This window comes from Rhinoraja longicauda, chromosome 14 (assembly GCF_053455715.1).
Source record: "Rhinoraja longicauda isolate Sanriku21f chromosome 14, sRhiLon1.1, whole genome shotgun sequence".
Taxonomy (NCBI): Eukaryota; Metazoa; Chordata; class Chondrichthyes; order Rajiformes; family Arhynchobatidae; genus Rhinoraja; species Rhinoraja longicauda.
The window spans coordinates 19,265,531-19,284,961 of NC_135966.1; positions in this window are offsets into that span (position 1 = coordinate 19,265,531).

Genomic DNA, 19,431 nt, shown 5'->3' on the forward strand with positions numbered 1-19,431 from the left:
ATTTGTTTTTTTGTTATATTTGTATTTGATTTTATGTCATTTCATTCCACTAACTTTGAACCTTATCCTCTAACAAGCTTAAGAAATATGAATGAGCGGACGACACATTACTGAAAACGTCTTCAAAGAAAAGCATCCCTTCTGCACTAAAGATTAAAATGTTTCAAAAGATGCTTTGCATAATTTCTTCATCCTGCTTCTCTAAAAGTAAGACTGTTGTTTTTAACTTCACTCAGTCTCTCTTCCTCTTATACCCAAACTTGATACCAGCTCATATCGCTTCTTGATTTATTTCATCTTCCATCCTCTTGTTTCCAACCCTTAGAGGTGCCCTACATTAAGGCCATTAGCTCTTCAATTAGACTTCTCATAAAATACATGCCTGGATTTTTAATGCTGAAGCTGACTTAAAATGAAAAAAAAAAGGAATTCCAAAATTAAGTGGCATCATGGAAAATAACGATAAATAGCACGTAGATGGAGCAAAAAGTTGAGAATTAAAAAATAGGGAAAAATGCTAAATGGGATAAATCATTAAAATCAAGTGGAACCAGAAATAAAACAAGTGAAAAGAAACAGTAGATCCAGTTCTGCTCTTTAGCAATATATATCACAGTCATTTTGAAAGTGATAAATGAAAAATCTGTGTTCAGTCAGGGGTAAATTAATTACATTGAAACCTATCAGAAAAGTGATAAAACGAACTGAAGCTAGAAAGGACATTTAGAGGTCTAATTATTGAAATATTGTGGAAGTATTTAAAATAATCTGCATGACATTTTTATGTAGGATGTCTCCCTGCATCATGCTGATATTGAAATTAACTTAGAAGAGACCTGTCTCAGGAATTTACAGCAACTTATTTCTAATTATCATCATTGTAGGGGGTAATAATAAAAAGCACTTACGGTACAATTTTGTAATGAGTGTAGGAGTGTCTTTTGATCCCTTAGCATATATTTTATCACATAACAAGCATTTCATCCAGAAGCTCACATTAATGAATGAGGAAGAGAACAATGTTGTCTCTTGTTCTGCCAGAACTCCAGTGCTGCAATGCTGCAGCTCAGAGTTTTATTAAAAGTTGTCTCTTACAGAAATAATTCATGAAGAGTTGCAGGACACTATTCGGATATTACCATGAATGAAACTCCTACTCAGAAGCTAGTGCTGGTGACAGAAGGCAGGGAAAGTAACCTTTTGTTATAAATAAGCTAATCATTTTGGACACATGCACACTCTCTGTATATAACGGCTTCTGGTGAATAAACAACTTAGCCCAGAGATTTCTCAGAGCTTCAAGTGATCATAACTTAGATATAGGGGTCCCTGTGCGATTTCCACTGTGTTCTCTGGTCAAGGAACAGGAGATGAACCAAAGCAGATTCAAAACCAATAGTCTCTTGATCATTATAAATTTTGTGAAATTGCGGGTTAAATGGTATCAATTATTTTTATCGTCCAATTTAACAAATATAAATCCTCCCCCATGTTTTTCATCTACAGAAACATAGAAGTGATTTTTCAAAAGGTGCTAACATTTTCTTCTCAAACAAGCACAGGTGATTTTCACCTCTTTTCTGACTGCTTTTCTAGCAGGCTGGAAATGGATTCCTGAGGGCAGGGCCGTCTTAATGCATGAGCCTGATGGGCACTTGCCCGGGGCCCCACGAGCATAAGGGCCCCATTTTATCGACCATTTACATTTTTATTCCTGTGAGTAGTTGTCGTAGGGGCCCCAGTACACTGCTTTGCCCGGGGACCATAATGCTGTAAAGACGGCCCTGCCTGAGGGTCCCAAGGAAAGCAAATGATATTCACTATGACACAGTTACTTCTTCCAATTTACTTACTTGCAACCAAGCTCCTAAATATTTATAATAGAGCATTCACTCTCGCATGGCCCTTGACCATTTCAGGCTGTAGGGTCAAAGGGTATAGCAAGAACATATATTTGACACCTTCATTCACGGCAGCAGAAACACAACATCTTTCTTCATGTTTGTTTTGAACTTTATATATTGCCATTTGTAGTTTCATGATTTCTTAAGGCTGTTTTAGTTTTAGTTTTAGAGATACAGGATAGTGGAGTGAGGGGGTATGGGGAGAAGGCAGGAACGGGGTACTGATTGAGAGTGATCAGCCATGATCGCATTGAATGGCGGTGCTGGTTCGAAGGGCTGAATGGCCTACTCCTGCACCTATTGTCTATTGTCTATTGTCTATTGTCATTTGATCCACCGAGTCCATGCTGACCAGCAATTACCCATACCCTAGTTTTATCCTACAAATTAGGGACGATTTTCATAAACCAATTAACCTACAAATCTGGACTTCTTTGGAATGTGGGAGGAAACTGGAGCACCCAAAGAAAACCCACACAGTCACAAGGTGAAAGTCCAAACTCCGTACAGACAGCGTCCAAAGTTAGGATCAAACCGGGGTCTCTGGCGCTGTAAGGCAGCAACTCTACTGCTATGCCAATGTTCCGCCAATTGTTGTAATGCTCACTGAACTCCCAGATCTAACACTGAAACCAATTTGTTTTAATGGGATGCTCTGATTAATTTAATTTTTGGGGGGTTTTAGTTTTGTTTAGTTTATTAATGTCACAAGTACCAAGGTACAGTGAGAAATGTTTGTTTGCATGCTAACCAGTCAAAGGAAATGCTAAAAGTGAGTACAATCAAACTGCAATGCACAGATAAAGGATAAAGGATACAATCTTCCATACATGAAAGGTAAGTAACTGTAAAGAGGACTGTTGTGTCCAACTGTTGGTTCGTAAACAAATGTAGTTTGCTGATGTGTTCCAGACCGTACCTTGCCAGGTGATTAACATGCTCTTCAAAGGTAACTGGGATAGAAGGCTCAATTACTCCTTTGCTGCTTAACCAAATATAATAATAAATAATGGGAACTACTCCAAGTTAATGTTCGCTGCTCGTGGTGATGAAGGTAGTTTTTGATGCCTTTTGGTGAGGTTTTGGGTATACCTAATCATCTTTGCAGGCACTGTTATATATCGCTTTGATAGCACTATGCATAATTCACCAGATTATGAGCACCCATGAGCAGGGAATTGCAACAGGCTTGGATAGAGTGGATGTGGAGAGGATGTTTCTATGAGTGGGAGAGTCTAGGACAAAGGTCATAACCACAGAATTAAAGGACATTCCTTTAGGAAGGAGACAAGGAGGAATTTCTTTAGAGGGTGGTGAATCTGTGGAATTCATTGCCACAGAAGGCTGTGGAGGCAAAATCGATGGATATTTCTAAGGCAGAGATAGATTCCTGATGAGTATGGGTGTCAGGGGCTACAGGGAAAAGGCAGGAGAATGGGGTTAGGAGGGAAAGATAGATCAGCCATGATTGAATGGTGGAGTAGACTTGAAGGGCCGAATGGCCTAATTCTTATCACTTATGAACATAGATACATAGATACATAGAAAATAGGTGCAGGAGTAGGCCATTTGACCCTTCGAGCCAGCACGGCCATTCAATTTGATCATGGCTGATCATCCACAATCAGTACCATTCCTGCCTTCTCCCCTTACCACTTGATTCCGCTAGCCCTTAGAGCACTATTTAACTCTTTTAAATGCATCAGGTGAATCGACCTCCACTGCCTTCTGAGGCAAAGAATTCCACAAATTCACAACTCTCCGGGTAAAAAGGTTTTTTCTCATCTCAGTTCTAAATGGCCTACCCCTCATTCTTAAACTGTGGCCCCTGGTTCTGGACTCCTCCAACATCAGGAACATGTGTCCAATCCCTTAATAATTTTACATGTTTTTATGATCCCCGCTCATCCTTCTAAATTCCAGTGAATACTAGCCCAGTCGTTCCATTCTTTCATCATAAAACAGTCGCGCCATCCTGGGAATTAACCTCGTGAAGCCACGCTGCACTCCCTCAATAGCAAGAATGTCCTTCCTCAAATTAGAAGTCCAAAACTGCACACAACATGGACGATCCTGATCAAAGTCATGCTTAACCATCTTCATCCAGACAAATTCTGACATTGATGGTGTTACAAAGTGGCAGAGAGGACATATTTTCTCCCTGCTGCCTCCTGTAATTCTACTTTTGATCCATTATTAGAGAGCGGAGTTTTAAACTCTTCCACTACTTATCTGTAGACTATATTTTTGTAATTCCAAGCATGGAAAAGATACTAGTTAATTGAAGTTCCTTTTGGAGCTTTCTAATTATCTTAAGGATTCTATCTCCTTGTGATGCTTTTCTTTGCTTCCAGGTAAGAATTCGTTCAGTTATTAACTGCTTGTGTCAGCAAATAAAAATGAGGGAGGAAATGAGCATTATAATATTGTTTACCATATTTATGATTGGATTAGCATCTTCATGCTGTCAACCGCACTTGCTTGTCTACAATTTTGGTATGTATATGATAAGAAAGATATTTGCATTCTACAGAGAGCTCGAACTACTTGAGTCTGTCAATAGCTTTTGTGGTGTGTTGGACTTTCTGAATGATGGCAGGTGCCCTTTAATTTGAATAAAATATTTGCCAAGTAGCTCACTGCTGTATTGCTTCCAGCACCATAAGATCTTATAATAAAAAATTGACTGATCTTAAATCACCCCAACCCATTTAAAGCACATTTGTCCAGGTAGAAGCCAAAAAATAGAACGCACACCACAGAACAAAAATGCTGAGTATTATAAATTCCGCCCTTAGGTCTGCTCTACACATCATTACGATACATCGATCACTCCTAATTAACCTTACAGAAACACTTGGCAATTCCAGCCTCACAGGGATAGCACCTTATCTTTTTGCTTGCTTCTTTTTCTCAGCCATTCCTTTGTTTACTGCCTAGAGGAACAATTTAATGGTGTTTCTGTCCAATAATAAGAATAACCTCTGACTAGTGAACGCCAATGTTATTAACAAACCAAAATAGAACAATAAGATCAAAATGAATTGATAGGGAACTTTCAGAGAAAGATTGATTGCCACAATTGTAAGCTATTTCATATTACATGCTAGAGTAGATTTAAGAACAAGATGTTAATTAATGTAGTTGGTTTGTATTAATTATAATTACATGTAAGTTAATAAAATTAGCACGCAGTGCAGATTTAGGTTACACCAGAAAGTTATTTTAGATAAGTCTATTAAATTGTAATCTTGCTATACTCAAAAATTGCTGCCTTTATTTTGCAAATTAGGTTAATGTCAAATAAATTATCTGAATAGTGTGATCTTATTTTAGCAGCAGCAGTGTTAAATTCTAAAATTATATTTTGAAGTAACTAATCATGAGGAATAAATGTTCAATCCATTTATTATTATTCTTAATATGCACTGTGGTCTAAAATAACTTAAAATTATTGTGACACCTAAATACAATATGAGCATTTTTCTTTTAATGTCGCTTCTGCAATGCCTGAAATCTGTATTGACTTATAAAGCAAAACTAATAGCATTCTTTGTGATTGATTCTGTAAATATTCTTAGCCTGTATAGGACACCAAGCAAGGTTAGACAGATTTTATTATCGAGAACTAGAGATTCAAAAGCAGATAATTAACTTCAGGTAGTATCTAATTATCGGAAACCAATAACCACTGACATGACGAAGGTCACACAGATGCTAATTTTTGCAAAAAAACAAAACAGCTAATTAATAAAAGTTTAAGGGAACATCAGCATATAAAGTAATACAATTCAGCGAATTCCAAAACCTGTCTGCATTAGAAAATTCAAGAACAAAATTAAATGAACAGCAACCGCTGAGAATTAGCACAACGTGGTATTGGTTGTTTCTTAACAAACAGTGAAGGAAAAGTATAGCTAATAATAAAGGATGTGGTGCAGACAATATCCGTCACCATAGAAACATGCCAGTGACCTCCTCTACATTTGACGAGCGAGCAAATCCAGACGTAAGCACAGGGATTGAAGTTGTTGTTGTTTTGTTTCTTCATCCTTTTCCTTGGAGATTAGTGCAGATTAACAGAAGACCATAGGCTAACAACCTGCAGTCTTAAACGGCTGATATCATTTTTATACCAGTTGATGAGGTGCATAGTTCTGAATGGAAGGAGTATTTTATGGACTTTCCACACTATACCACGAGGAGAGAGAAATAAAGCATCCACAATGAATTTTCCTGAAATACTATATTTCTGTTAGAAATTCAGAGTCAAAGCTCCAATCTCCACTAATCGCATTGGGTTTAACCCTTTAGTTCAGATTTAGATGAGGAAACATTGCACAATAAAAGTGATTTCTTAGCATCTAAATGCAAATATCACATCTAGTAATAATGAAGCGTACCTCGAGTCGCTTCCATTACCCTACATCCTGTCATATTTAATTCATTTATACACTTGATAGTGGTAATTATTGTCCAGCCTTAAATGCACAACCTGTATAGATGAGCTATGCTATCATGTGAGTGTGATGTGAGATAACAATTTTCAGACAGAAGAGCGTGTAATATTGTTTCACAAAAAAACTGTAATATTAGGATGCCATGGTAGCGCAGCGGTGAGTTGCTGCCTTACAGCACTTGCAGCACCGGAGACCTGGGTTCAATCCAGATTATGGGTGGTGTCTGTACGGAGTTTGTACGTTCTCCCTGAGACCGTGTGGGTTTTCTCTGAGATCTGCAGTTTCCTCCCACACTCCAAAGATGTACAGGTAGAAAGGTAAATTGGCTTGGTATAAGTGTAAATTGTCCCTAGTGTGTATAGGATAGTGTTAATGTGCAGGATCGCTATTCAGTGCAGACTCAGTGGGCCAAAGGATCTGTTGCTGCGCTGAATCTCTGAATGAAACTAAACTAAACTAAACTGAAAATTAGCCTTGTTGTCAAAAGGCAGATCTTTATTTACAGGAGTAAAAAGATAAGAACAATTAAAATCCAAATATAGGGCAGAGAAACATACTTTGCAAGTATTTTGGGATTGATTCACTGTAAATATAGACGATAATTTCCAAATATACATAAATCCGATTATGCTTGCCCTCTACCTACCAGGTGTATATAGTACGGTGTGCTCAACTATCAACAATCGACTGCTCTTTCAATATTCTATTCCTTACTATTCAGTAAATATAAAATTATGAGTTGTATGATCCTGGTACAGTTTAATCTCAATTACAATCCTGGAATTGTCATGGCACTGAAGGAGCCCAAGGTTCTCCAAGGAAGGAGATAAAGTTCTTGAGTATGAGGTGAATCAAATAATATAAATATTGGTGCAGCATCATTTGCAGATAGTTTCATTAGGTATAGATTACTCATTGAAATAAAAGAGTAACATTCTAAGTTTAGGTTCAGGGGTATTTTTGTCAGACAAATACTACGCATATATACAATTAACAAAAAACTCAAGTACAATAGGCAGAGCGAAGGAAAAGATACAGAGTGCAGAATATAGTTCTCAGCATTGTAGTGTATTGTAGTGCATCAGTTCCATAGACAAAGTCCAATGTCCACAATGATGTAGAGGTGAATCAGGCAGTGCCCTAACTTAAGGAAGAACCATTCAGAAGCCTAATAACTGAGGAGAAGAAGAAGCTGTTCCTGAGTCTGGTGATGTACGCTTTCAAGCTTCTGTAGCTTCTGCATGATGGGAGCTGGGCAGCACAGTGGAAGAACTGCTGTCTCATAGCGTCAGAGACCCAGGTTCAATCCTGACTGTGAGTGCTGTCTGTGCGGAGTTTGTAAGTTCTCCTGGTTACCGCATGTGTTTCTCCGGGTTCTCCGGTTCCCTCCCACATTCCAAAGACGTGCAGGTTTGTAGGTTAATTGGCTTCTGTAAATTGCTCCTAGTGTGTAGGATGCAAAACTGGAATAACATTGAACACGTGTACAGGTGATTAATGGTTGATGTGGATTCATTGGGCTGAAAGGCCTGTTTCCTCACTTGTTTCTCAAAAATAAACTAAAACTAAAGTAGGAATGATTGGGATCAGTCAAGTCTTTGATTATGTTGGTCACTTTTCCGAGGCAGCATGAAGTGCAGATGTGGTCAATGGTGGGAAGTCTGATCTGTTTGATGGACTGGGTTACATCTACAAGTCTCTGCAAATTCTTGCGGTCTTGGACAGAGGTATTCCCAAACCGACCAATGATGCAATCCAACAGTATGCTCTACATGGTGCTTCTGTAGAAATTTGTAAGAGTCACTCGAGGCATGCTGAATTTTTCCAATCTCCTCAAGAAGTAGAGGAGTTGGTGTGCCTTCTTAGCTGTCGCAACAATGTGGTTGATCCACAACTGCTCATTGGTAATATTAATGCCAAGGAACTCAAACCATTTCCACTTCCTCACCATTGATACTGATTGGGGCACGTACTCCACCATGCTTCCTGAAGTCGATAGGGGAGACCGAAGTCTGGAAGAGCCGTAGTGGTCGGTGACTCCATAGTCCGAGGGACGGATAGAAGATTCTGTGGCAGCAGGAGGGACTTGAGGATGGTCTGTTGCCTCCCTGGTGCCAGGGTTCAACACATCACAGACCGGCTTCAGAAAATCCTAGCGAGGGAAGGCGATCAACCTGAAGTCGTTGTGCACGTGGGCACGAATGACGTCGGGCGGAAGAGGAAGGAGGTGCTACAGCGGGAGTTTAGAGAGTTGGGAAAAACGCTGAGAAGTAGGATGTCGAAGGTAGTTATCTCTGGACTGCTACCGGTACCTCGTGCTGGTGAGGCCAGGAACAGAGAGATAGAGGGTATGAATTTATGGCTGAGGGACTGGTGCAGAGAGCAGGGATTTAGATTTCTGGACCACTGGGATCTCTTCTGGGCTAGGGGTGACTTGTACAAAAGGGACGGGTTGCATCTTAACAGCAGGGGGACAAACATTCTGGCAGGCAGGTTTGCTAGTGTGACACCTGTGGCTTTAAACTAAGTAGTGGGGGGGAGGGGTTAACAAATTGTGAATATGAAGATGAGGTAAAAGGGAATACAGGAGATATTGCAAAAGACTCTCGGAAGAATGGGAACAGAAGTTCTAGAGCGGAAAAGAAATTAAGGGCAGGGCCAATTGTGAACGATGTGAGAGGGGAGGTAAATACAGAAGTTAAAGTGTTGTACTTAAATGCGCGTAGTATAAAAAATAAAGTGGATGAGCTTGAGGCTCAGTTAGTCATGGGCAAGTATGATGTTGTAGGGATCACTGAGACATGGCTACAAGAGGACCAGGGCTGGGAACTGAATATTCAGGGGTACACAACGTATAGAAAAGACAGACAGGTGGGCAGAGGGGGTGGGGTTGCTCTGATGGTAAGGAATGATATTCATTCCCTTGCAAGGGGTGACATAGAATCAGGAGATGTTGAATCAGTATGGATAGAAATGAGAAATTGTAAGGGTAAAAAGACCCTAATGGGAGTTATCTATAGGCCCCCAAACAGTAGCCTCGACTTAGGGTGCAAGTTAAATCAGGAGATAAAATTGGCGTGTCAAAAATGTAATGCTACGGTGGTTATGGGAGATTTCAACATGCAGGTAGACTGGGAAAATCAGGTTGGAAATGCACCCCAGGAAAGAGAGTTTGTCGAGTGCCTTCGAGATGGATTCTTAGAACAGCTTGTACTGGAGCCTACCAGGGAGAAGGCAATTCTGGATTTAGTGTTGTGTAATGATCCTGATCTGATAAGGGGACTAGAGGTAAAAGAGCCATTAGGAGGCAGTGATCACAACATGATAAGTTTTACTCTGCAAATGGAAAGGCAGAAGGGAAAATCGGAAGTGTCGGTATTACAGTATAGCAAAGGGGATTACAGAGGCATGAGGCGGGAGCTGGCCAAAATTGATTGGAAGGAGGCCCTAGCAGGGACGACGGTAGAACAGCAATGGCAGGTATTCCTGGGAATAATGCAGAGGTTGCAGGATCAATTTATTCCAAAGAGGTGGAAAGACTCTAAGGGGAGTAAGAGACACCTGTGGCTGACAAGGGAAGTCAGGGACAGCATAAAAATTAAGGAGAGGAAGTATAACATAGCAAAGAAGAGTGGGAAGACAGAGGATTGGGACTCTTTTAAAGAGCAACAAAAGTTAACTAAAAAGGCAATACGAGGAGAAAAGATGAGGTACGAGGGTAAACTAGCCAATAATATAAAGGAGGATAGCAAAAGTTTTTTTAGGTACGTGAAGAGGAAAAAAATAGTCAAGGCAAATGTGGGTCCCTTGAAGACAGAAGCAGGGGAATTTATTATGGGGAACAAAGAAATGGCAGACGAGTTAAACCGTTACTTTGGATCTGTCTTCACTGAGGAAGATACACACAATCTCCCAAATGTTCTAGGGGCTGGAGAACCTAGGGTGATGGAGGAACTGAAGGAAATCCACATTAGGCAGGAAATGGTTTTGGGTAGACTGATGGGACTGAAGGCTGATAAATCCCCAGGGCCTGATGGTCTGCATCCCAGAGTACTTAAGGAGGTGGCTCTAGAAATAGTGGAAGCATTGGAGATCATTTTTCAATGTTCTATAGATTCAGGATCAGTTCCTGTGGATTGGAGAATAGCAAATGTTATCCCACTTTTTAAGAACGGAGGGAGAGAGAAAACGGGTAATTATAGACCAGTTAGTCTGACATCAGTGGTGGGGAAAATGCTGGAGTCAATTATAAAAGACGAAATTGCTGAGCATTTGGATAGCAGTAACGGGATCGTTCCGAGTCAGCATGGATTTACGAAGGGGAAATCATGCTTGACAAATCTACTGGAATTTTTTGAGGATGTAACTAGGAAAATTGACAAGGGAGAGTCAGTGGATGTGGTGTACCTCGACTTTCAGAAAGCCTTCGACAAGGTCCCACATAGGAGATTAGTGGGCAAAATTAGGGCACATGGTATTGGGGGTAGGGTACTGACATGGATAGAAAATTGGTTAACAGACAGAAAGCAAAGAGTGGGGATAAATGGGTCCCTTTCGGAATGGCAGGCAGTGACCAGTGGGGTACCGCAAGGTTCGGTGCTGGGACCCCAGCTATTTACGATATACATTAATGACTTAGACGAAGGGATTAAAAGTACCATTAGCAAATTTGCAGATGATACTAAGTTGGGGGGTAGTGTGAATTGTGAGGAAGATGCAATAAGGCTGCAGGGTGACCTGGACAGGTTGTGTGAGTGGGCGGATACATGGCAGATGCAGTTTAATGTAGATAAGTGTGAGGTTATTCACTTTGGAAGTAAGAATAGAAAGGCAGATTATTATCTGAATGGTGTCAAGTTAGGAGGAGGGGGAGTTCAACGAGATCTGGGTGTCCTAGTGCATCAGTCAATGAAAGGAAGCATGCAGGTTCAGCAGGCAGTGAAGAAAGCCAATGGAATGTTGGCCTTCGTAACAAGAGGAGTTGAGTATAGGAGCAAAGAGGTCCTTCTACAGTTGTACCGGGCCCTGGTGAGACCGCACCTGGAGTACTGTGTGCAGTTTTGGTCTCCAAATTTGAGGAAGGATATTCTTGCTATGGAGGGCGTGCAGCGTAGGTTCACTAGATTAATTCCCGGAATGGCGGGACTGTCGTATGTTGAAAGGCTGGAGCGATTGGGCTTGTATACACTGGAATTTAGAAGGATGAGGGGGGATCTTATTGAAACATATAAGATAATTAGGGGATTGGACACATTAGAGGCAGATAACATGTTCCCAATGTTGGGGGAGTCCAGAACAAGGGGCCACAGTTTGAGAATAAGGGGTAGGCCATTTAAAACGGAGATGAGGAAGAACTTTTTCAGTCAGAGGGTGGTGAAGGTGTGGAATTCTCTGCCTCAGAAGGCAGTGGCGGCCAGTTCGTTGGATGCTTTCAAGAGAGAGCTGGATAGAGCTCTTAAGGATAGCGGAGTGAGGGGGTATGGGGAGAAGGCAGGAACGGGGTACTGATTGATAGTGATCAGCCATGATCGCATTGAATGGCGGTGCTGGCTCGAAGGGCTGAATGGCCTACTCCTGCACCTATTGTCTATTGTCTATTGTCTATTGTCTAGCTCCTGTAAAGATGCCTAACCACAAGAGGGTCTGAGGGTCCGTTGGTTGAAAATATTTCTGGCCAAAGTAAATAGGAATTGAAAATTTGAGGCAAAACTGTAATGAATCAGAGGGCATCCACTACAAAGAAGGTGGTTAATATATAGTGTATTTATATTCTGATGAAAGAGAAAGAGAGCAGAATAAAAGATAGAATGACAGGGTGTAAATGAAGCAGAAAAAGGGCAGTATAACAAGATTTAAAACAGGAAGTGTTGGGTCTACAGGTCACCCCAGCCAATGCTAAGCTTCAACATGAGGAGCTTCATTTCATCATCAGTTCAGCTCTAAATCCATCTACAAGCTTACAGATGACACCACTGTGGTTACAAAGCTTACAGATGACACCAATGTGGTGGGCCAGATCACGAACAATGATGAGACAGAGCACAGGAGAACTTAGTAAAATGGTGTCAGGCCAATAACCTCTCTCTCAATGTCAGCAAGATGAAGGGGCTAGTTATCACTTCAGGAAGTGTGATAGAGTGTGTGCCCCAATCAGCATCAATGGTGCCAAAGTGGAAGTGTTTAAGAGCTTCAGATTCCTTGGCTTTAATATGACAAACGATCTCTTATCATATCATATCATATCATATATATACAGCCGGAAACAGGCCTTTTCGGCCCACCAAGTCCGTGCCGCCCAGTGATCCCCGTACCTTAACACTATCCTACACCCACTAGGGACAATTTTTACATTTACCCAGCCAATTAACCTACATACCTGTACGTCTTTGGAGTGTGGGAGGAAACCGAAGATCTCGGAGAAAACCCACGCAGGTCACGGGGAGAACGTACAAACTCCTTACAGTGCAGCACCCGTAGTCAAGATCGAACCTGAGTCTCCGGCGCTGCATTCGCTGTAAAGCAGCAACTCTACCGCTGCGCTACCGTGCCGCCCGTGCGCTACCGTGCCGCCCATGGACCAACTAGATTGAAGCGACAGCCAAGAAGGCAAACCAATGCCTTTACTTCCTTAGGAGACTGAGGCAATTCAGCATGTCTCCAACGACTCTTACAAACTTCTACAGATGCACCATAGAAATCATATTGGGTTGCATCACACTTGGTTTGGGATCAGGTCTGCTCAAGACTGCAAGAAATTGAAAAGAGTTGTAAATGTAGCCTGGTCCATCACACAGACCAGACTTCCCACCATCGACTCCATCAACACTTCAAGCTGCCTTGGTAAAGCACCCAACATTATCCAACTTGGCCCACCCAGTAATTCCCTCTCATCCTTGCTCCATCCGGCAGAAGGTGGAGAGGTTTGAAAGTGCTCCACTGGCATTTTGATAAAATGCTACTTAATAAATTTGTCTTCAGGCCCATAAAACAAAAGAGACTGCAAGATAGCTAAGAAAATGATTTAGAATTTGGAAATATTGCTTTGTACTTGATTTTCAGGGGAAAAAAAGGTATACATTGGTGTTTCCAAGAGGTTGGTAGTGCATTTTGATGCACATAAATAAATTGGACTTGAGTGTTTAGAGGGCAATTGAAAATTCTGCTGAAGGCACAAAACTAGTCACAAGTGTGGTAAACAGTGAAGAAGCTGACAATAGTCTTCAAGGAGTCATGAAGAGACTGGGAAGATGTGCTGGGACATGGCAGATAAAATTTAATGCTGCAATGTGTGAAATGATACATTTTGCTCAGAACAAGGAGAGAAAACATAAATAAATGCTACAATTCTAAAATGATGCAGGAAGGGAGAGTTAGTGGTAAGTGTGCAGGTTGAAGGACAGGCAGAAAACTGGTTCATAAATAGAGACACATTGTACAAAAGCAAAGAAAGGCATACTAAGTTGCTATAATGCATTCATTCGTCTATAACTGTTTTGAATCCAACCTTGTATTGTATTTAGACCAAATGCAGAGGATGAATGTGAAAATGGTTGAAGACGAGGAGCAGAGAAGTCTGACAGAAAATTTGATGGAAACATTCAAAATCCTGAAGGATCTAGACAAAGTGAATAAAAAGAAAATGTTTCCATTACTGAAAGGGTAGAGAATCAAAAGAGGCATAATTAAAGGGAATTCAGAAAGAAGAATGACATGAAGAAAAGTGTTTTCATCTCTGAGAGCTAATGTTAAGGATAGCGTAAGCAAAAGGAAAATTTGATTCTTACTTAAAGGGAAAAAAGCATGCAAGACCCTGGGGAAAGAGCAAACAAATAAAGCTAGCTCCAATCCTCATACAAAAAGCTTTGCATGCAGTTCTCGGGTTGAATGACCTTTTTGTGCCATAATGATTACATGATTTGTAAGCAATGACGCATTGTTCTTGCTGCAATCAATATTAACTTCAATATTTTAGGCATGATAGTGATTGTTGTATAATAAAGGATATATATCACACCTCTTAATGCTACCATGCAATGCATGCATATAAGGGCGACTTATAAATAACAAAATACTGGAGTAACTCAGCAGGTCAGGCAGCATCTCGGGAGAGAAGGAATGGGTGATGTTTCGGGTCGAGACCCTTCTTCAGACTGATGTCAGGGGGGGGGACAAAGGAAGGATATAGGTGGAGACAGGAAGATAGAGGGAGATCTGGGAAGGAGGAGGGGACGGGAGGGACAGAGGAACTATCTAAAGTTGGAGAAGTCGATGTTCATACCACTGGGCTGCAAGTTTACCAACTTTAGATAGTTCCTCTGTCCCTCCCGTTCCCTCCTCCTTCCCAGATCTCCCTCTATCTTCCTGTCTCCACCTATATCCTTCCTTTGTCCTGTCCCCCTGACATCAGTCTGAAGAAGGATCTCGACCCGAAACATCACCCATTCCTTCTCTCCCGAGATGCTGCCTGACCTGCTGAGTTACTCCAGCATTTTGTGAATAAAAACCTTCGATTTGTACCAGCATCTGGAGTTATCCTCTTATAAATAACAAAACCATGCCGCCACCATTCTCCCTGTGATCTTGTGGCTATTTTCCACATTTCCTCCCATATTCCACCAAGACATGCGGGTTGTCAATTAATTGGTGTCTGTGAAATTGCTCCCAATGTATCGGGAGTGGATGAGAAGGTCAGATAACATAGAACTAATGTGAATGGGTGATTGATAGTCGGTGTGGACTTGGTGGGCCAAGGGGCCTGTTTCCATGCTGTAAACAAAACTCCAACGTCAGAAACATTTATCAAATGATTCCAATGCCCAAAAGAAATAAACTGAAAGATGATCATCCGTTTCATTGATGGTGGGGTAAGGTTAAGGGTGATGTTATTCCTCTTGCTAAATAAGTGCTCATTCATTCAAGATTAAAAGAGGGTATTTGTTAGATTCATGAGCTGGATAATGGTAGCACAGTAATCAAATCACCATTGCACATTGATTTTCATAGTTTGTCATGATTTGTTTGTTCTGCATTGTTCCAGCAGATGCTCACTTCAAACATGCTAACATTATCCCTCATATGACATCTGGTACAATTCACCCTGCAAACAGAAGCCTCTGCCACAGATGCCACATTGGAAGCCTAAAGGTATTTAATGGACCTCATTTAAAGGCATTCTTTTTAGTTTATTTTAGAGATACAGTCCGGAAACAGGCTTTTCGGCCCACCGAGTCTGCGCCGACCAGCAATCCCTGTACACACTAGCACTATCCTACACACTAGGAACAATTTACATTTTCTTCCGAAGCCAACTTAACCAACCAAATTAACCTAATTTGGGAGGAAATTGGAGCACCCGGTGAAAACCCACGCAGTCACAGGGAGAAAGTACAAACTCCGTACAGACAGCACCCATAGTCAGAATCCAACCCTGGTCTCTGGTGCTGTAAGGCAGCAGCTCTACCACTGCGCCACTGTGCCGCCCTGATTGATGATTGAGATTAATTATCTCAAATTCTTACCACGGCCAATTTATTGAGAAAAATTGTAATTTTTTTAAACAAACTAATCGAGTGACACAATGAGAACATAAAATAATTTAAGCTGTATTTATTTAAACATTTTGTAACCTACTTAATGATACCCAGCTTAATATCGGGACAGGGGCAGCAGGTTGCTACATTCTGCAGAGAAGTCAAGTTTTGCTCAACATGGGTGATATGTAGAACATGATTAAAAATAAGACTAAATGAGAATTAGATGTCATCTGGGCAAAATGTATTTAATTAGTGGAATTTCTAGACAAAGACTAAGTTAACACGAATTTAAAAAACAATGGATAGTAATAGAAAATCAGGTTAAAGACTTTTGATTACTATTTCTTATCAATAATATGCCTTTGAGCAATTATATGTGCTGAGCTTTAACAAAGTGAAGATGGAGAAATGCTTTTTGGTTGTGACAAGCAATTATCTATGATTTATGGCTTTCTGAGCCTCATATTCACAACACCTCTCATCATGTCTGCCAAACAAGACTAACCAAATCGCAAGCAGCTATGTATGATAAAATCCCCAATGCACTTTGTGCACAGTTTCCAGTTTTTTTCCTGGATTTAAATTTATTAGTTAGAAAAATAAGTTATTGTTATTGTTGCAGCACAAGTTTGAAAAATTAGTGATAGACACAAAATGCTGGAGTCTCTCTGGAGAGAAGGAATGGGTGGCGTTTCGGGTCGAGACCCTTCTTCAGACTGAAAAATTAGTCGTCATTGCTTTCTCTGTAACTGGACTTTAACGACCTACAATCTTTGATGGAATTGAAGAAGATTCTACATTTTCTACAGATCCTTACTTTAATAGGTTCATCTGTTTTTTTTTCTTTTAAGGTAAAAAGGTGGCTCAAAAATAAATATTACATACATTGGGACCATAAATTTATCCCTTTCATGATGTAAATGGACTGAAAGGAGCAACAGTGTCAGTTTGATATGATAGAAGGGCCACTTAAGCAATTATTTTCATAATATTTCCATCAGGCTCTGAAAAACAGGCTATGCATATAGAGGAAAACTCATGGTCAGGTAGGAGAATACCATCTAGTCTACTAAATGTCTCTTCAATGACAGCAGATAAAATAACTTCACTCCCTGTAGGTTAGATCGGTTCATAATGAAAGGAAATAACACCTAAGTTACAAGCAGTATTCAAAAATTATAAATTACCTTTTGCTGAAGATTTCAACAAGTGAGCAAAATCAGCATGGTTTCAAAAAGTTTCAAGTACTTGGGATGAAAATAAATCGTTTTGGCTGGAGTGATTTTATTAAAATTGGTATTTATGTAGATAAGTTAGATTTATCTCTTAGGGCTAAGGGAATCAAGGGATATGGGGAAAAAGCCAGAACAGGGTACTGATTTTTGATGATCAGGCATGATCATATTGAATGGTGGTGCTGGCTCTAAGGGCAGAATGGCCTACTCCTGCACCTATTTTCTATGTTTCTTTCTGTCAATTTTTTTTTTTTAAATTAGCCAATCTAGGTGAATGGTGACCAAGACTCATGATATGGAATGGAGCAAGATAAAATAGTCCAGAGCACCATAAGTTGAACATGTGAGGGTTTTTTTTCATGTTGTGAATAAGGAAGAACATCTATGATTTACTTGCCAGATTTTTCCACCTGACTGTAGATCTGATAGCATGGCTGAGATTGGGAATCTCTGGCGAAAACTGCTATCCAACCTTTTCAACTTCAGTTTTTCTTGCCTCTGCTCTTTATCTTTCCAGCTTTCTGTTTCATTATTTCTCCCCAGCATGTTTCTCCTTATCTCCAAGACTTTATTTTTCTTTCTTATCGTTTTCTTCACATTTTTTGGGATTAGCTTATCTTGGCTTATAGGATTGGTAGTGGCAGGAGTGGATGGATTGGTCATCCTGAATTTGGGCTCCTCAAATGTTGTTGTAACTACATTGATGCAGTGGAGAAAAATACAACCCCATGAAATGTTGTGCCTTGCGAGGTGTAGGAACGTATTAGGATTCAGACAATAAGATATGCACCATAAAATATCCTGAACTGTTTTATTGGCAATAACATATCCACATCAAAACTCGTTCATTAGCCAGACAAGTAGAAAAGTGCTGTTAAAATATTACTTGTTGTGGACTACATATTTTCTTTGGATTTCTAACATCTAACACCCCACTTTAAGAATATGCCCAAAAATACACATGGAAACCGAGGCATTCAAAACAAAGCTTGCCCTTCTGTAACTAAGGGCTCATTCAACCTGCAAGCCCCAGAACATTCTGGTTGCTGCCAGGTCATAGAAGAGCTAATCACATTATGAGAAATCATTTTTGTTCATTTAATTTAAAGATGGAAAAATTACTTCAAAAAATAAAAGCCTTACTGCAACAATTGAAATTCATAAGCAAAAATACTTAATATGCATTCTTTGCTTTCATTAAGCGTGACATATTCAAATTATTTCTGCGATGAAATAACTTTGAACATATGAACATATTAACTTTACCTTTGCACTAAATGCTGTACCCTTTATCCTTTATCTGTGCATTGTGAATAGCTTGATTGTAATCAGGTATAGTCTTTTTTTTACTGGAAAGCACGCAACAAAAAGCTTTTCACTCATGACAATAATAAACTAACTAAACATATTTGTGTCCAAATCTGTTCGTTCACTGACAGTGTATTCATACACTAACTTCAAAATTAGGTCTTTTTGCATATGCCTAACTAATCCCACTAACATGACAGATGAACTGACATCCACTAATTATAGAGTAAAGATTCTGTACTCCATTTACGATGACAAACTAACATCTTCTCAACAAAGTTATTGCTGCAGCTTTTTCCTTTGATGCTCCACAATGTACTTGATATTGACATCTTTTTGATGTTGTACTGGAAATGGCGGATCCCAAACCTAGAACAGCTGCCAGTAACTGGTAAAAAAGATTGTCATTATCACCACCTTGTTGCAATGCACATAATTACTTTCATGTTTAGTCAGTGCATGCAATAGGCCTCTCAGGATTACAATCCAGTTCATAACTAAGCACTGCTCCAACCCTGCACTTGAAAGTATCAGAGGACAAGTTCAACACATGATTGGTATTGTAATGTACATGATAACTACTTATTGCTGTTTTTTTCTGGGAGAGTAGTTTGAACTCCAAACCAAAAAAATTAAACTGCCTGGTTCCCCTGACAATGATAACAGAATTTCCCATCTCAACCCACACAGGGAGAACATGCAAACTCCACACAGACAGCAGTCGTCGTCAGGAATAAACCCGGGTCTCTGTCGTTGCCAGGGCAGCCACTTTACCACTGCGCCACAGGATGCTATGGCCTACTCCTGCACCTATTGTCCATTGTCTATTGTCTATTGTCTATTGTCTATTGTCTATTGTCTATTGTCTATTGTCTATTGTCTATTGTCTATTGTCTATTGTCTATTGTCTATTGTCTATTGTCTATTGCCACTGCACTGCCCAATTGGGCTGGGTTGAATTGCTTCTGTAACTTCTCCAGCACTTTGTTAA